This window comes from Callithrix jacchus, chromosome 6 (assembly GCF_049354715.1).
Source record: "Callithrix jacchus isolate 240 chromosome 6, calJac240_pri, whole genome shotgun sequence".
NCBI lineage: Eukaryota > Metazoa > Chordata > Mammalia > Primates > Cebidae > Callithrix > Callithrix jacchus.
The window spans coordinates 40,433,406-40,451,872 of NC_133507.1; the positions used below are offsets into that span (position 1 = coordinate 40,433,406).

General features: G+C 36.9%; 1 protein-coding gene across 50 annotated transcripts in view; it reads right to left on the reverse strand.

The window, feature by feature from the left end:
* The window catches only part of GULP1 (GULP PTB domain containing engulfment adaptor 1), a 320,614-nt gene that overhangs the window by 153,126 nt on the left and 149,021 nt on the right, over positions 1-18,467 (reverse strand). For 32 of the 50 annotated variants that reach the window (XM_078327170.1, XM_078327149.1, XM_078327134.1 and 29 more), the window contains one exon: positions 3,778-3,898. The exons of 10 other annotated variants lie outside the window; for them this stretch is intronic. The gene's annotated coding sequence lies outside the window, so the exon portion shown is untranslated. Of the gene's footprint in view, positions 1-3,777; positions 3,903-18,467 lie in introns of all 50 variants that reach the window. 8 more of the 50 variants (XM_078327171.1, XM_078327148.1, XM_078327133.1 and 5 more) reach the window with 1 other exon arrangement.

The window sequence follows — 18,467 nt, forward strand, 5'->3', positions numbered from 1 at the left end:
TATGATACAATGTGGGCATGGTTAACTGTCATGTGGCTGTAAGAGAAAGGAGTGGCCCAGAAGCTCAGGGAAAGCAGAAATCACTGTGTCTTATGGACGAATCAGCTTTTCCAATTAAATTTCAGGTAGAAAAAGTACTTTGACAGATAATGATATTAGATATTGATCAAGTAAAATGTATTTTCTCAATATTAATCCCGCAGCAAAGACCAGTGTAGCATAATTTGTTTTTTTTTAATATTTAAATTGACAGATGAAATTGTATGTATTTATCGTGTGCACCATAATGTTTTGAAATATTTATATTGTGGGATGACTAAATCCAGCTACTTAACATATGAATTACTTCACATGGTTATCATGGTGAGAACACTTTACATCCATACTTTTCAAAAATACAGTATGTTATTAACTACAGTCATCATATTGTGCAATGGATTATTTGAACTTATTCCTCCTATTTAATTGAAATTCTGTATCCTTAGAGAGTAGCATATTTGAATAAGGAAAGTTTACAAGGCAGGAAGATCAGCTAAGCGTATATGCAATCGTCTGGGATGGAGATAATATAAGTAAAGCAACAAAATAAAGAAGATGCTAGAAACTGGCCATCAGTACTAGGAAAGAAAATAGGATGCCACAGTGGAATTTTTAAAAATCTTTCCAAAAGTACATTTTTGGGATGGAAAAAAATATGCAATTAACTTTCCCTTTCTGAAGAAAAACAAATATGATTACCATTGCTACTCTTAATTAAAATATTTAAATTCCATCCTAAACTATAATTAGAATTAGAAATTCATTGTTTTTTCATTTAAGCTATTTATAAAATCAGTTTTTAGCAAACATTTTATGGAACTGTATACAGGTTTGTAATCTAAATTTCTCATAATATAAACTGATAAAGTGCTATTCTAGATGAGTAAAATTCCTTTTTAACTTTATGTTTGTTTGACTGCTTATGCTCAAGGATCAATCATTAAACTTTTCTTTTTTTCTTAACAGCAAAATAGTAGCCATTGTGTTGAATGTTGACTTAAATGCCATAGGAAGTCCTATTTAATGTTTACAACGTGATAGATGTGGCATTGGATCAGACTTTAAACATTCAGAAGGCTTCACGAATCAGGAGGTAAAATAAACATGTAAATCATGCCAGCTACAACACAATAGGGGCAGCCAGACTTGTGGGAAACTAGAAGCACACGTCCAATTTGAAGGCATTTGGCTAACCACTGTGCTAGCAAGTAGGTCAGGAAAGGGTGAAGCTTCCTGCTTTAGCTAAGTGTACCATCTCTCTCTGGATACTTGGTAATTCTTATTTATATCTCTGGTGTATCTTCTCCCAAAGATCATTATACAAATTCAATAGGGTTTCAAACATGAATAGTTTTAACAGTTAAAACTATGAACAGTTAAGGGATTTTTGTTGTTGCAGCTGTTTTCTCCTTCATAAGGCACCTTAATTTTCAGTCTCCTAAGACTGTTTACCCATCTCTATATTTTGTTTCCTTGATAACTCCTTTCTGGTACAAAGTTGAAAGACAGTCTGCTTTTCAGAGAGAGAAAGCTCTGATGGGGAAGCTGAGAGAAGGAACAGAATCTGATCTTCCAAATAAGATTCAAAGTCATGAATTTTATGGTGCCATTATTTAATTAGCGAAGCACATAAAAGTTACTTTGATTCAGCTGTGTCATATCATAAGATATTAACAGCTATTAGTTTTTACTATAAGCCAAGCACCATTCCATGCATTTTATAACCCAATTTTACAGATGAGGAAACAGAGTTGGATAAATTTGTCCACAATGATTTAAGTAGTAAGCAGGATATTTGGACCCAGACTCTCCAGTGCATGCTATTTTCCCAAAAGTATCTCAGCACTTACCTAGGGGTAAAAATTAAAACAAACTAACAAAAAGACTTCTAGATAATTTTAGATATTTCTCAAAAGTTTCTTAGAAAGTGCTTTTGTTTTATTTTTAAAAATATAACATCTAATGCCTTTTTATTCAGAGAGCAAATTGGTTATCCATTATGACCTTATTAAATTCCCCCTCTTCATCTTGTTAACTGCTCAGAATGTAGCTACTAATGTTAATGACTCTGAATATGACTTGAAGATTCATATGCCCTAAACACACTTACTGGTTGTGACTACCAGTCATAAGTAAAGACCAAAATAACAACAAAAGGAACCACATTACCTTATGGGCAGAAAATTGTATTTGCACACTTGAGTTTCTATATATTATTCAAAAGCATCAAATGAAATACAATTTATTTTGACCTTTATTATAAAATTAAAATGTCACCAGGCACTGTTTTAATTTCAAATGTGTCCATTATTTTACTTTTCACTCAAATAATTTAACCTGTGTAATTATTCTTAGAAGAGTAATTTTACGGGTACTCTTAAAACAAAAGTACATTTCTATTCACTGACATTTGATATTTTTCACCCATTTTTTAAAGGCTATTTTTTATGTTTTTGAAATCCACAGATCTTAAACTGTCAACACATCCCTGCAAAGTCTAACTCAAAATATAGGTTTGTCCAGGAAACAGAAGCCATTTTAGATCTGTTGCATTCTTTAACTCATAAACCTGTTGGTCAGGGTTCTAACAGATCCAAATACAGGAACATCAATTCTAGCTCATGCAAGAAAGAGAGTTTCTACTGGCTCATTTAACAAACCACAGCAGGTGCCAAGCTCAGTGGTGGACCTCACTGGGTCTGGGCTCAAGGTAGACCGAAACACATCAAGCCTCTCTTTTCTCCATCTTGTGGCTCAATCTTAATTTTATGAAGATAGGAAGATGTTCAGGCTCCCTCTTTTAGATATCTTTCAAGAAGATTCACTGTGGCTAGATATTTGAGCCTGAATGCAAACACCCCTTACAAAGGTTCCCAGACACCAGGTAATACAGCCCAAGTCTGAGCAGCAACAAGGTTGATAAGAATCCTAGCTCTATGGAAAACAAATACGAACACTGCTGGAATAGGAAGATGGTAAAGCTCAGTTGAAATCTCAGCTCTGAATTGTAGTGGGTGGTTTAGGTTAAATATTAACCCTCCTCACTCAGCTTCCTAAGCTCTACAGATCACAATAAACATTTACTTTTCCAGCATGATTCAATAAAAAGCATGCAAAGGGTGTGTAGAAAGCCTGGTATATGGTTTCAACTTATATGTGCTGGGAGACTTGAAAATAAGAGGAAACTTGTGGTTTCCTCTAAGCAGATGGATTCTGAAAGGACCAAAAATATAAGGGCAAGTATTTTGTAAATATTAAAGCACTATGTAGATATTAAGTATATTATATTCATCTCCAAACACTGACTTGTGAAGTTTATCCACCACAAATTGGACCAGTGCTATCTACCTGGCCCAGTAGAGCTTAGGATACTATTCCAAAGCCTTTGCCTTCTAATAAGCACCAAACCAGGATAGGAACCACTTCTTATATCTAATATGCAAACCAAACCAGGATAAGAACCACTTCTTACATCTCTTTTGCCCCACTCCTCCTCCTACAATTCCTAGCACCATTCTGAGCAGAGAATAAAGGCCCAACATACGTCTGAAGAAAGACTAATAAGATTTATTCCATCATGTTAACATTGACAGAAAAAAACTTTCCCAATATAGCAGTGGAATCTCATCCTCTTTTCTACCAAAAATATTACATATAGTAAAGTATTGAGGAATGAAGTATATTATGGTTCTACTTTCAAGCTGATAACAAACAACTAGTCTTGGATGTTTTACATACCTTCTGTTTATTGCAAAAATAATATGACTGAGGCAGGAGAACCCCTTGAACCCTGGAGGTGGTGGTTGCAGTGAGCCAAGATCGCGTTTCTGTACTCCAGCCTGGGTGACAAAGCAAGACTCTGTCTCAAAAAATAACAACATGAAATGGCTAGTGAAAACTACAGTTAGTAAAAATGTGTAGCCATAACACATAAACAATGTAAGCAGTATTTTAAAGACAGGAGTTATTTCAAAGTTGAAATACTACAATATCAAAATAAACGTTTGCATGAGTGTGATCCTTCCCAAAATTCCTTAATGCCCTATGTAACCTTGAAGATTAAAGTACTCCCCCTTTGTAACTTTTAAGATAGGTATGTGTTAGACCACCTGGCTTTTATCTTAACTTTAGAATGGGACCTTTCTACAGTTAAGTTTAGCACTTGAATGACGTGTGAAAGAAGCTTTAACTCTCTGCCCTCAAGTCGATGCAAAATCACTGCTACAGCTTCCCAACAATAGATTTGTTTTTATATAATGAACACTGTGAATCATGCTTCTTTATCTGGTCTGGCTGTTAGAAATATTAAACCCACATTTGTGGTCCAATTTTAGCACATGTGATACCACTCCCGCATATGCATTTCATAATAAACCAGCTCTTTTTAGTTTTCCTTTTTAAAAAATGTATCTCCTCTTTGTTATTTCCTTACTTTTGAATTCTTTAGATGTTTTGGTTGTACTGTATTTTGGAAAAATATAGGATATGCAAAACTGAGTAAGTTTTAAATGACTTCCCCTTTCTGTTGTTTAGTACTACTTGATGTAAGGCAGTCTCATTTAATTATGCTTTTCCTGCATCTCCTTATTCATAAAAAGTGATCAATATAGGCTGTCTATGATATTTTACTTTCCACTTTGATTTTTTTTCATGATAAAAGGCATATTACAAATTTTGAGAAATAGAGAGATACAGGAAGATAAAATTAAAGCATCCTTACCACATCACGCAGTTACCTCCCACCACCAGACCCATGTCCTGACCACTGATAGCAATTTGGTGTATAACATTACAGAACACACACACACACACACACACACACACACAACTGGTAGCATGTGTGTATATGTGTACACACATGCATAGTCTTTTTCTCACATCTCACATTTTTAAAGGCCAACTACCATTCAATTGTCTGGATATATTATAATTTATTTAATCAATTAATAGATATTCAGGGATTGGAGATAAAGAGAGAATGGTGTGAATGACATTCTTATACATATATAGGTCTCTCTGCTTATGAATTCGGTAGAATTTTTTTCCTTCTAACTTTAATTTAATTTGCAACCAGACAGGAATTTATAAAATGAAGATGATTAAAATGCCATACAAAACAAAAAATTGTGCTTTAAGTTTTCTTCATTTCTAGAATTCATCTGTTTTAAATTTTAGTCTTTATGAAATGCATCCCTTTCCAACTCCAGTGGCTTTTGCTTTCTCTGAACTTACTTTTCTCTGGAATGTTAAGATTATTGTTATGGTAATATACTAATGATTATATAATCATTAATAATTTATTAGTCATATATTATATATTTAATACAATTATTAAAGGAACTATATAATGTATCACATATATAATATATGTAATCTATCTATCTATCTATCTATCTCACTCTTGATATGGCTTCATGATGACAAGCTTTGAGGTTGGGGAGAGGACCTGCATTGGCCAATAAAATGTTAGAAGACAAAATGCAAGTGTGCAAGTGGGGGCTGAAATGCATTTGCACAACTGCTTTTTAATTCTGTTTGTCCTGGATCTGATTCTATATTAATCTTAGTGGGTTTCTCGAACCACTGTAGAAGTATATACTAGAACTACCATCACTGTATTTTTATTTTTTATGTATTTTTTTAACTTTTAATTTAGGTTTAGGGTACATGTGCAGGTTTGATATATCCGTAAAGTCATGCTACAGGGGTTTGTTTTACAGATTATTTCATCACCCAGTTGCTAAGCATAGTACCTAATAGGTATTTTTCTGATCCTCTCCATCCTCCCACTCTCTACCCCTAAGTAAAACCTGGCATCTGTTGTTCCCCTCTTTGTGTCATGCGTTATCATTATTTTGCTTCTACTTATAAGTGAGATTTTTTTTTTTTTTAATTTTTTATTGGATTATAGGTTTTGGGGTACATGAGCAGAGCATGCAAGACAGTTGCGTAGGTACACACATGGCAGTGTGCTTTGCTTTTCTTCTCCCCTTCACCCACATTTGGCATTTCTCCCCAGGCTATCCCTCCCCACCTCCCCCTCCCACTGGCCCTCCCCTTTTCCCCCCCAATAGACCCCAGTGTTTAGTACTCCCCTTTCTGTGTCCATGTGTTCTCATTTTTCATCACCCACCTATGAGTGAGAATATGCGGTGTTTCATTTTCTGTTCTTGTGTCAGTTTGCTGAGGATGGTGTTTTCCAGATTCATCCATGTCCCTACAAACGACACAAACTCATCATTTCTGATTGCTGCATAATATTCCATGGTGTATATGTGCCACATTTTTCCAATCCAGTCTATTATCAATGGGCATTTGGGTTGATTCCAGGTCTTTGCTATTGTAAACAGTGCTGCAATGAACATTCGTGTACATGTGTCCTTATAGTAGAACGATTTATAGACTTTTGGATATATACCCAGTAATGGGATTGCTGGGTCAAATGGAATTTCTATTTCTAAGGCCTTGAGGAATCGCCACACTGTCTTCCACAATGGTTGAACTAATTTACACTCCCACCAACAGTGTAAAAGTGTTCCTTTTTCTCCACATCCTCTCCAGCATCTGTTGTCTCCAGATTTTTTAATGATCGCCATTCTAACTGGCGTGAGATGGTATCTCAATGTGGTTTTGATTTGCATCTCTCTGATGACCAGTGACGATGAGCATTTTTTCATATGATTGTTGGCCTCATATATGTCTTCTTTCGTAAAGTGTCTGTTCATATCCTTTGCCCACTTTTGAATGGGCTTGTTTGTTTTTTTCCTGTAAATCTGCTTGAGTTGTTTGTAAATTCTGGATATCAGCCCTTTGTCAGATGGGTAGACTGCGAAAATTTTTTCCCATTCTGTTGGTTGCCGATCCACTCTAGTGACTGTATCTTTTGCCGTGCAGAAGCTGTGGAGTTTCATTAGGTCCCATTTGTCTATTTTGGCTTTTGTTGCCAATGCTCTTGGTGTTTTGTTCATGAAGTCCTTGCCTACTCCTATGTCCTGGATAGTTTTGCCTAGATTTCCTTCTAGGGTTTTTATTGTGCCAGGTCTTATGTTTAAGTCTTTAATCCATCTGGAGTTAATTTTAGTGTAAGGTGTCAGGAAGGGGTCCAGTTTCTGCTTTCTGCACATGGCTAGCCAGTTTTCCCAACACCATTTGTTAAACATGGAATCCTTGCCCCATTGCTTGTTTTTGTCAGGTTTATCAAAGATTGTATAGTTGTATGTATGTTGTGTTGCCTCCGGTGCCTCTGTTTTGTTCCATTGGTCTATATCTCTGTTTTGGTACCAGTACCATGCTGTTTTGATTACTGTAGCCTTGTAGTATAGTTTGAAATCCGGTAGTGTGATGCCCCCCGCTGTGTTCTTTTTGCTTAGAATTGACTTGGCTATGCGGGCTCTCTTTTGGTTCCATATGAAGTTCATGGTGGTTTTTTCCAGTTCTGTGAAGAAAGTCAATGGTAGCTTGATGGGGATAGCATTGATTCTGTAAATTACTTTGGGCAGTCTAGCCATTTTCACGATATTGATTCTTCCTAACCATGAACATGGAATGTTTCTCCATCTGTTTGTGTCCTCTCTGATTTCGTTGAGCAGTGGTTTGTAGTTCTCCTTGAAGAGGTCCCTTACGTTCCTTGTGAGTTGTATTCCAAGGTATTTTATTCTTTTTGTAGCAATTGCGAATGGCAGTTCGCTCTTGATTTGGCTTTCTTTAAGTCTGTTATTGGTGTAGACGAATGCTTGTGATTTTTGCACATTGATTTTATATCCTGAGACTTTGCTGAAGTTGTTTATCAGTTTCAGGAGTTTTTGGGCTGAGGCGATGGGGTCTTCTAGGTATACTATCATGTCGTCTGCAAATAGAGACAATTTGGCTTCCACCTTTCCTATTTGAATACCCTTTATTTCTTTTTCTTGCCTGATTGCTCTGGCTAGAACTTCCAGTACTATATTGAATAGGAGTGGTGAGAGAGGTCATCCTTGTCTAGTACCAGATTTCAAAGGGAATGCTTCCAGTTTTTGCCCATTCAGTATGATATTGGCTGTTGGTTTGTCATAAATAGCTTTTATTACTTTGAGATACGTTCCATCGATACCGAGTTTATTGAGGGTTTTTAGCATAAAGGGCTGTTGAATTTTGTCAAATGCCTTCTCTGCGTCAATTGAGATAATCATGTGGTTTTTGTTTTTGGTTCTGTTTATGTGGTGAATTACGTTGATAGACTTGCGTATGTTGAACCAGCCTTGCATCCCTGGGATGAATCCTACTTGATCATGATGAATAAGTTTTTTGATTTGCTGTTGCAATCGGCTTGCCAATATTTTATTGAAGATTTTTGCATCTATGTTCATCATGGATATTGGCCTGAAGTTTTCTTTTCTCGTTGGGTCTCTGCCGGGTTTTGGTATCAGGATGATGTTGGTCTCATAAAATGATTTGGGAAGGATTCCCTCTTTTTGGATTGTTTGAAATAGTTTTAGAAGGAATGGTACCAGCTCCTCCTTGTGTGTCTGGTAGAATTCGGCTGTGAACCCATCTGGACCTGGGCTTTTTTTGTGAGGTAGGCTCTTAACTGCTGCCTCAACTTCAGACCTTGTTATTGGTCTATTCATAGTTTCAGCTTCCTCCTGGTTTAGGCTTGGGAGGACACAGGAGTCCAGGAATTTATCCATTTCTTCCAGGTTTACTAGTTTATGTGCATAGAGTTGTTTGTAATATTCTCTGATGATGGTTTGAATTTCTGTGGAATCTGTGGTGATTTCCCCTTTATCATTTTTTATTGCATCTATTTGGTTGTTCTCTCTTTTCTTTTTAATCAATCTGGCTAGTGGTCTGTCTATTTTGTTGATCTTTTCAAAAAACCAGCTCTTGGATTTATTGATTTTTTGAAGGGTTTTTCGTGTCTCAATCTCCTTCAGCTCAGCTCTGATCTTAGTAATTTCTTGTCTTCTGCTGGGTTTTGAGTTTTTTTGATCTTGCTCCTCTAGCTCTTTCAATTTTGACAATAGGGTGTCAATTTTGGATCTCTCCATTCTCCTCATATGGGCACTTATTGCTATATACTTTCCTCTAGAGACTGCTTTAAATGTGTCCCAGAGGTTCTGGCACGTTGTGTCTTCGTTCTCATTGGTTTCGAAGAACTTCTTTATTTCTGCCTTCATTTCGTTGTTTACCCAGTCAACATTCAAGAGCCAGTTGTTCAGTTTCCATGAAGCTGTGCGGTTCTGGGTCGGTTTCTGAATTCTGAGTTCTAACTTGATTGCACTATGGTCTGAGAGGCTGTTTGTTATGATTTCAGTTGTTTTGCATTTGTTGAGCAGTGCTTTACTTCCAATTATGTGGTCAATTTTAGAGTAGGTGTGATGTGGTGCTGAGAAGAATGTGTATTCTGTGGATTTGGGGTGGAGAGTTCTGTAAATGTCCACCAGGTTTGCTTGCTCCAGGTCTGAGTTCAAGCCCTGGGTATCCTTGTTGATTTTCTGTCTGGTTGATCTGTCTAGTATTGACAGTGGAGTGTTAAAGTCTCCCACTATTATTGTGTGGGAGTCTAAGTCCTTCTGTAAGTCATTAAGAACTTGCCTTATGTATCTGGGTGCTCCTGTGTTGGGTCCATATATGTTTAGGATCGTTAGCTCTTCTTGTTGTATCGATCCTTTTACCATTATGTAATGGCCTTCTTTGTCTCTTTTGATCTTTGTTGCTTTAAAGTCTATTTTATCAGAGATGAGAATTGCAACTCCTGCTTTTTTTTGCTTTCCATTAGCTTGGTAAATCTTCCTCCATCCCTTTATTTTGAGCCTTTGTGTATCCTTGCATGTGAGATGGGTTTCCTGGATACAGCACACTGATGGGTTTTGGATTTTTATCCAATTTGCCAGTCTGTGTCTTTTGATTGGTGCATTTAGTCCATTTACATTTAGGGTTAATATTGTTATGTGTGAATTTGATACTGCCATTTTGATTCTAAGTGGCTGTTTTGCCTGTTCGTTGTTGTAAATTCTTCATTATGTTGAAGCTCTTTAGCATTCAGTGTGATTTTGGAATGGCTGGTACTGATTGATCCTTTCTATGTGTAGTGCCTCTTTTAGGAGCTCTTGTAAAGCAGGCCTGGTGGTGACAAAATCTCTGAGTACTTGCTTGTTCGCAAAGGATTTTATTCTTCCTTCACTTCTGAAGCTCAGTTTGGCTGGATATGAAATTCTGGGTTGAAAGTTCTTTTCTTTAAGAATGTTGAATATTGGCCCCCACTCTCTTCTGGCTTGTAGTGTTTCTGCCGAGAGATCTGCTGTGAGTCTGATGGGCTTCCCTTTGTGGGTGACCCGACCTTTCTCTCTGGCTGCCCTTAGTATTCTCTCCTTTATTTCAACCCTGTTGAATCTGACGATTATGTGCCTTGGGGTTGCTCTTCTTGCGGAATATCTTTGTGGTGTTCTCTGTATTTCCTGCAATTGAGTGTTGGCCTGTCTTGCTAGGTGGGGGAAATTTTCCTGGATGATGTCCTGAAGAGTATTTTCCAGCTGGGATTCATTCTCTTCGTCCCCTTCTGGTACACCTATCAAACGTAGGTTAGGTCTTTTCACATAGTCCCACATTTCTTGGAGACTTTGTTCATTCCTTTTTGCGCTTTTTTCTCTGATCTTGGTTTCTCGTTTTATTTCATTGAGTTGGTCTTCGACTTCAGATATTCTTTCTTCTGCTTGGTCAATTCGGCTATTGAAACTTGCGTTTGCTTCGTGAAGTTCTCGTATTGTGTTTTTCAGCTCCTTTAATTCATTCATATTCCTCTCTAAGGTATCCATTCTTGTTATCATTTCCTCGAATCTTTTTTCAAATCTTTTTTCAAGGTTCTTAGTTTCTTTGCATTGATTTAATACATGATCTTTTAGCTCAGAAAAGTTTCTCATTATCCATCTTCTGAAGTCTAATTCCGTCATTTCGTCACAGTCATTCTCCGTCCAGCTTTGTTCCCTTGCTGGTGAGGAGTCTTGGTCCTTTCTAGGAGGCGATGTGTTCTGGTTTCGGGTGTTTTCCTCCTTTTTGCGCTGGTTTCTTCCCATCTTTGTGGATTTGTCCGCTGGTCGTCTGCGTAGTTGCTGACTTTTCGTTTGGGTCTCTGAGTGGACACCCAGAATGTTGATGATGAAGTATTTCTGTTGCTTGGTTTTCCTTCTACCAGTCTAGCCCCTTCGCTGTACGACTGTTGAGGTCCGCTCCAGACCCTGCTTGTCTGGGGTGCACCTCTAGTAGCCGTGGCACAGCGAGGGATGCTACCAGTTTCTTTTTCTGCTCTCTTTGTCCCAGGATGATGCCTGCCTAATGACAGTCTTTTGGATATAGAGGGGTCAGGGAGCTGCTTGAGGAGACAGTTTGTACTTTATAGGGGTTTAATTGCTGAGCTGTGCACTCTGTTGTTCATTCAGGGCTGTTAGGCTGCTATGTTTGATTCTGCTGCAACACAGCTCATTAAACAACCCTTTTTTTTTTCTCAAATGCTCTGTGTTGAGGGGTTTGGGCTTTATTTTTGGATGTCCGATCAGGTGTCCTGCCCAGCTCAAAGGCAGACTAGCCACTGTTTGGCTGCCGAGGCTCCGCCCTGCTGTTGTGTGATTCGCGCTGTTCCTGCCGGCTCTGCTGTGGTCTCCGCCACGCCCTGCAGCGGAGTTTCTTCGTTGTAGCGTGTTGCCTCAGCAACGGCAGGCTGCGTCAGCAGTGGGCGTGTATCTCAGTAGGGACGGGTTGCCTCGGCAACGGCTGGCTGCCTCAGCAGTGGGCGTGTATATCAGTTGGGGCAGGTTGCCTCCGTAGTGGTGGACGCCCCTCCCCCACAGAGCGTCTCGGACTGTCTGCCCGGGATAGTTTGAAATCGCGGTTTTGTTCGTCCCACTGGGTATCCCAAGCAATCTGTCCCTGCAATCCCCTGGGCTGGGCTACTGTGCAAGTCTCGTTCAGTCTCAAGTCCAGCCCTCTCAAGTCTCAGGTTGCCGGTTCAACAAGGCACCCGGACAAGCACGCCCTGTGGGATTGCTGGGTAGGGCCGGCCGCCGCCGCCCCGGCTGCCGGCTTTGCCAGGCAGACCTACTGCCTGGCGTCCCGTGTCTTTTTATACTTGGGAGTTTCCCCGTTCTGTGGGCAACAAAGATCAGTCTGGAAATGCAGCACTGACTCACCGTTTGCGAATTCAACGCGGGCTCCAATCCTGGGTTGTTCTCACAGCGCCATCTTGAGTCCCCTCTATAAGTGAGATTATATGGTATTTGGTTTTCTGTTCCTAAGTTAGTTTGCTAAAAGTAACAGCCTCCGGTTCCACCCATACTCCCACAAAAGACATGAAGGCATGATCTTCTTTTTTATGACTGCATAATATTCCATGGTGTACATATACCACATTTTTTTTATCCAGTCTGTCATTGATGGGCATTTAGGATGAGTCCATGTCTTTGTTATTGTGAATAGTGCTGCAATGAACATTCACATGCATGTGACTTTATGGCAGAATGATTTATATTATTTGCGTGTATACTCAGGAATGGGGTTGTGGAGTTGAATGCTAGTTCTGCTTTTAGCTCTTTGAAGAATCACCACACTGCTTTCCAGTAAGTTTAAGTGTTCTTCTAGAAGGTTAGGAAGAATAGTAATACTGTCACAATTCATTCTTACTCTTGAAAAGCACCTCTTACCAAAAACCCCACCAGGCATGCACTAGTAGTATCACCTATTCATTAATTAATAACTTATTAAATCCTGTGATACTATGCTTTTCAGGGAATCGAAATACAAGCAGAACCTTAATTTGAAGAGACGGCAGTTCACAAGAAAATATTTTCTATGTACACACCTATAAATAAGAAGAATAAAAGTATCAAAAGAGACACGTAGATAAAGTAATATGAAAGCAGAGAAGATAATTCCATTTGAGAGGGACACTGAAAGTAAGCCTTGAAGAAATCACCTCTTCCTTTTCCCTTTCCTTCTTCCCTACTGTCCTTCTTTTATTCCTTCCTCCCTTTCACAAATACTTATTGAGCATCTTCTCTGTTTCCAGGCATTGATCCAAGTGCTGGGAGATAGCAGTGAAGAAAACAGATAAACTCCCTGCTCTCATGCAGACAACATTCAGGTGGGGGGAAGTAGGCAGTGATAAAATAAATATATAACAGTTTTAGGCAGTGAAAAAAACACTAAAGAAATAAGGCAGAGTTAGAAAGTGAAAAAATAACACTTGTAGGAAATAAGGCAGACTTAGAAAGTCATACAGGTGGGCATAATTTTAGATCTGAGGGTGTGTGGACGGTAGATAAGAAAGATAATTTGAATTCTGAGTAAAGATTTGAGTGAAGTGAATCAGTAAGTAAAGGAGATTTCTGACAAGATGAAGAGGAAAACACAAGCCTGGTATTTTGTGAAATTGTAATGAAGCTGCATGCAGTGGTATGCAGGTAACAGGAAAGTAGTAGGAAGCAGCCAAAAGGACCAGATCCTGGAGGGTCCTGTAAACACAGTAAGGAGTGTGGATTCTGACCCAAGTATAATAGGAAGACATTAGATTTGAGCAAGAGGTGATATGATCGTTTTGTTTAAAAATATGATTATGATAATTAAATGGAAAATAGACCATTGGAGAGGAGTGGAGTGCAGTGCAAGAGTGGAAGCAAGGAGGCCAAGTAGGACGACTCGTGAAATGAGAAATGAAGGGTGGTCTACAGTCTTGGCAGTGTAGAAATAATAAAGGGTGAGATTTTGCACATATTTTGAAGGTGAAATCAATAAATCTCACTCATGGATGGACTGTGGGATACAGATATGAGAGGAGGTGAGACATTAGTGATGATCCCTGGACTCATGGGGAGAATGAGTAGAAGTAAAGCTGGGCGGCGGAAGAGGGGAAAATTGTGAGTCAAGACTTCTCCTCTGGACACGTGTAACACAATTATCTTCTAGTTCTATGCTAGAATATCACTTTTGATCTGGGGAAGAAAAAAAACTTTTGTTTAAAAACCAAATTTTTTGGCAAAGTGCGGTGGCTCACACCTGTAATCCCAGCACTTTGGAAGGTCGAGGCAGTTGTATCACAAGGTCAGAAGATCAAAACCATCCTGGCTAACATGGTGAAACCCCATCTTTACTAAAGATACAAAAAAAAATAGCCGGGTGTGGTGGCACATGCCTGTAATCGTAGCAACTCAGGAGGCTGAGGCAGGGCAGTTACTTGAACCCAGAAGGAGGAGGTTGCAGTGAGCTGAGATTGCACCACTGCACTCCAGCCTGAGTGACAGAGCGAGACTTCTCAGTATATATATATACACACATACATACACATACACACAGACACACACATACACATACACACACACACACACATATATACGTATATATGTGTATATATATACACACAATATACATATATATGTGTGTATATATACACACACATATATATGTTTATAGTGTGCATATATATATAATTTTTTTTTAAAGCGCCAGTATCTGTTCTTTCCTTCATGCTTGATGGCTGGTTTCAACTAGAACAAAGAAAGAGGCTATGTAGAAATGCAGCTTGACCACATTTTTCTTTTCTCCAACCACAAAAACTAGGGAGTAGGGCATCTTAACATGCATCGTGCTTAATTCTCATATTGCTTTAATCCCTTCCTGACCTAGTCTATGATAGTGCATTTTCATTTTACAAACGGAAAAATAAAAGTAAAATCGTGGTAATGTTTAAAAAGAATAAAGTCACTGTTAAAGCTAGAAAGATTATATAATTGATTTATCAATGTACATGTTGGACATATTATATTTAGGTTGACAAGATCTGATTTATAGGTGGCCTAAAATAAATATATTTCTATATTATTTAAATTATTGAGTTTTTTCATGGTTTTCTACTGTATATGATTTTTTTACATTCATCAAGTGACAGTACAAATTGTTAATATGTAAATATTTAGTTTCCAACATCAAAATGTATTTTCCTCACATTGAAATCATTTTATTTTCCTGAAGTAATAAAATATTTGCATTAAAGGTCAGTAAATATAATGGTTATAAAATCATAACAAAGAAAATAATAAGAAATGAACATATAAATTGATATTTAATTTTAAATCCTTTCCGGGGGGGTGGCAAAGAAAAATAATAAATACATCTTGACAACCAGCAAGTATATATGTTTAACTGGTGATCTAAAGACATAGTTTCATGTACATCTGGGTGATTAATATATCTTACATTAATATGTGATTTTGTTTTATAATATATACTAGTAGCTGACTTTTCTTTGATCTCAGAACTACTGACGATTGTTTTGAAGAATATATTTTCTTCAAATATCGTTTTTAAAAAACGTATTTTAGGCTGATATAACTTACAAGTCCAAGTATTTTGATTGCCAAACAAATACTGAAGCTAAAATGGGAAAAGAAATGCTTTTTCACCTCTAAATAGAAAAAACAGATGATCGCAGTGTATAATCAATTCTAACTTCAGCTTGATATGTACAACTGCCAGTCAGATCGTTTGAGCTCTGAATTTTAATGAGCCCTAAAGAGCATTTGCAAACAGAATGAAAAAATTTAGATTTTAATACTCGTCATTCCTTGGAAACAAAATGTAACCTGGAAAGCATAAGTTTTACATTTCTATGAAAGATTCAGGAACATTTCTTCATGATATTCATCCTATCAGTTAACAAATATTAACAAATAATATGAAAAACATAATGTGATAGTTTTCACATACTAAAAACAAGGACATATTAGAAAAATTGTTGTACCAGAACTGGTATGGTAAAGCTAATAAAACAAAGTAAAACCACAGTGGATAATGCTGTGGTCCAGGTAAGTGAAAACACATGTTAGTTTATTGCAGAACAGCTACATTTTATTGTTTTTATTTATGTACCAAGTGCAAACGATCTATGGGTAGAAATGGAGCTATATAGTACCTATTAAAGTAGTTCACTATTTAAAAAGCAGTTTCTAAAATGTTTTCTTGATGAAGACTATTATGGAAAAAATGAGCACATGCCCCAAAATATGTACAAATTGATATATACTTACATAACACATATTATACTCAATTTAAAACTAGATGTATGAACGACCTTTAAAATTAGTGCATATATTATGAAATATACCTGATAATACAAATCAAAAGGTAAGCAATAAAAAATAATTTTTAATACAAATTTTAATTTCTTTTTCTCCTTGAATTTCCTGTAGGGATCCATGTTTGCAAGTTTAGAAATCAAGTGTAAAAGAATATAGATAATAAAATGTACTAATTGCTCTAATAGAGACATGAACCAATTTCTATAATGAGATGTTAGGAGATTCAGCGAAATCAGTGAGGAACATAATTTTAAATTAAAATGATGAGGGACTGAGGGCCCATAGTTTGATACAGTAATATCATACCTATGATGCTGTAGTCTTGCGTTATTATTGTATATTACTTCCTGTTAAATTGTGTTAATATACAAAACTTTAATCAAAGGATTTTAGGGAAAGGTAATCATGGTGGCTAGTTTGAGAATTTTTCCACAATTAAAGATAATACAACTAGGATAGCAAAACAACAACAACAAAAACAGGAACAAAATCTACAACAAAACTAGGTGACAAGCTGTGATGGGTGGAATTTAAAATGGATCCCAGGACTCTTGCCTTCCTGGTGTACACATCCTGTGTAATCTCTCCCCTTGAGTGTGGAAAGGACCTTTGCATATAATGGAATATCATAGGCAGGATTACCGTAAGTTACATGGTAAAGATGGAGAGGTTTTGTAGATATAATTAAGGTCTCAAAACAGCTGATTTCAAGTTAAACAAAAGAGAAATTAACGTAAGTAGACCTGGCTTAATCAAGTGAGATTCATTAAAAGAAGGACTGGGCATTATTAAAGAAAAGAAAGAGGCTCTTCTGGCCTTGTGGAAGGAAAGAACCATGTTACAAACTGCCTGTGGAGAAAACCCAGTCTTTCCCTAAAATTAGAGACTCCAAAAAGTACAGCTTTTGTCTCTCCTTTAAGGACTTTGAAGAAGCAAGCTGCCATGAATTGCGCAGCTGCATGCAAGGAAATAAATTCCAGCAACCTGAGCGATGGATGTCTGAAGCAGATCCTTCTCTAGTAGAGGCCACAGATGAGAATAGAGCACAGAAAATATCTTTATCCCAGAAAAGTCCTTTATTTCAGCTAGATGATACCCTCCGACAAGGATACAGGTATGGTAAATCTGTCAGACTTCGACACACGAAAATTGTGAGGTAATAAATGGCTGTAATTTTAAGCGACCAAGTGTATTATGTGGCATATAATTTGTTATAAGACATAGAAAATTAATGAAGAAGCTACCTTAAGGATTCTCAAAATGGAATTGAGTGAGAGAAAGCTATTAATAGCCAAAAGACACTCATGGTATCAGCATCAGTCTTGGAGAAAATAAAAGATACCAAAAGCCCATTTAACATACCAAAATAGCCAATAGGTTGTCAATGAGATCGGCATTAATTGAGAGGGCATTTTCTATGCCAATTCACTGGCAAGGTTTGTGTTTGCTGTTCACATCAAAAATAGTTGAAACAATCTGAATCCTATGAATTCTCAAAAGCTACTTTTCAGAACAAAGTCTCACATTAAAGATAAACTTTGGAAATTAAAAACAACTGAGACAAATTGGAATAAGAGTAATTGAAGAAAAAGTCTAGAAAAACACTGAGAAGAAGACAAGGCCAGAATAAATGTGAAAGTATGAGACTATATTTTTATGTATAAAAACTACCAGAATAAGGAGTTTTAAAATTATAAAGATAGAAAAGATATTGTAAGCCACTACCTTTGTTTAAAATTCTAGAAAGCCTAATCTCAGGTCAAAAATTAAAAATGAATAAAACATTGTGTTCACATCTTATGTAAAGTTGTAGTAAGATTATACAAGAAAATAAGGAGAAAATAACCTACCTATAAGCAATGAAAGCATGCAAAAAAAAAGAACTGTCAACAAATCAGATTGAAACTCTAGCCTAATTTTTCAAAATGAGCTAAAAGCAATTAAGACAACAATAGAAGATATGAAAAAACAATGAAAATTAGAAAAACTCAGACACAGGCTGATAAAACTCAGAAAATTTACAATTAAGGAAAGTAATTTCCAAAAGGAAAAAGGAAACCAAAAGAATAAAAACAAAATGGGTAGCACTATAAAAAACAAAAATATAAACATAAAAAATGTTTTAACTGAAAAAAGTAAAGGATACAAATGATTCAAAGAATGTCACAAATATGGAAGGCAGAAAAAAAAATCCAACATACAAGAAGACTCCTTAAAGAAGAAAACCAAAACAAGAGGCAGAATGGATACTAAAATTAAAAATTAAAAAATACTTTAAATTAAAAAACATGTACATATGAAGAGTATGTTGTAAACCTGGGCAAAGTC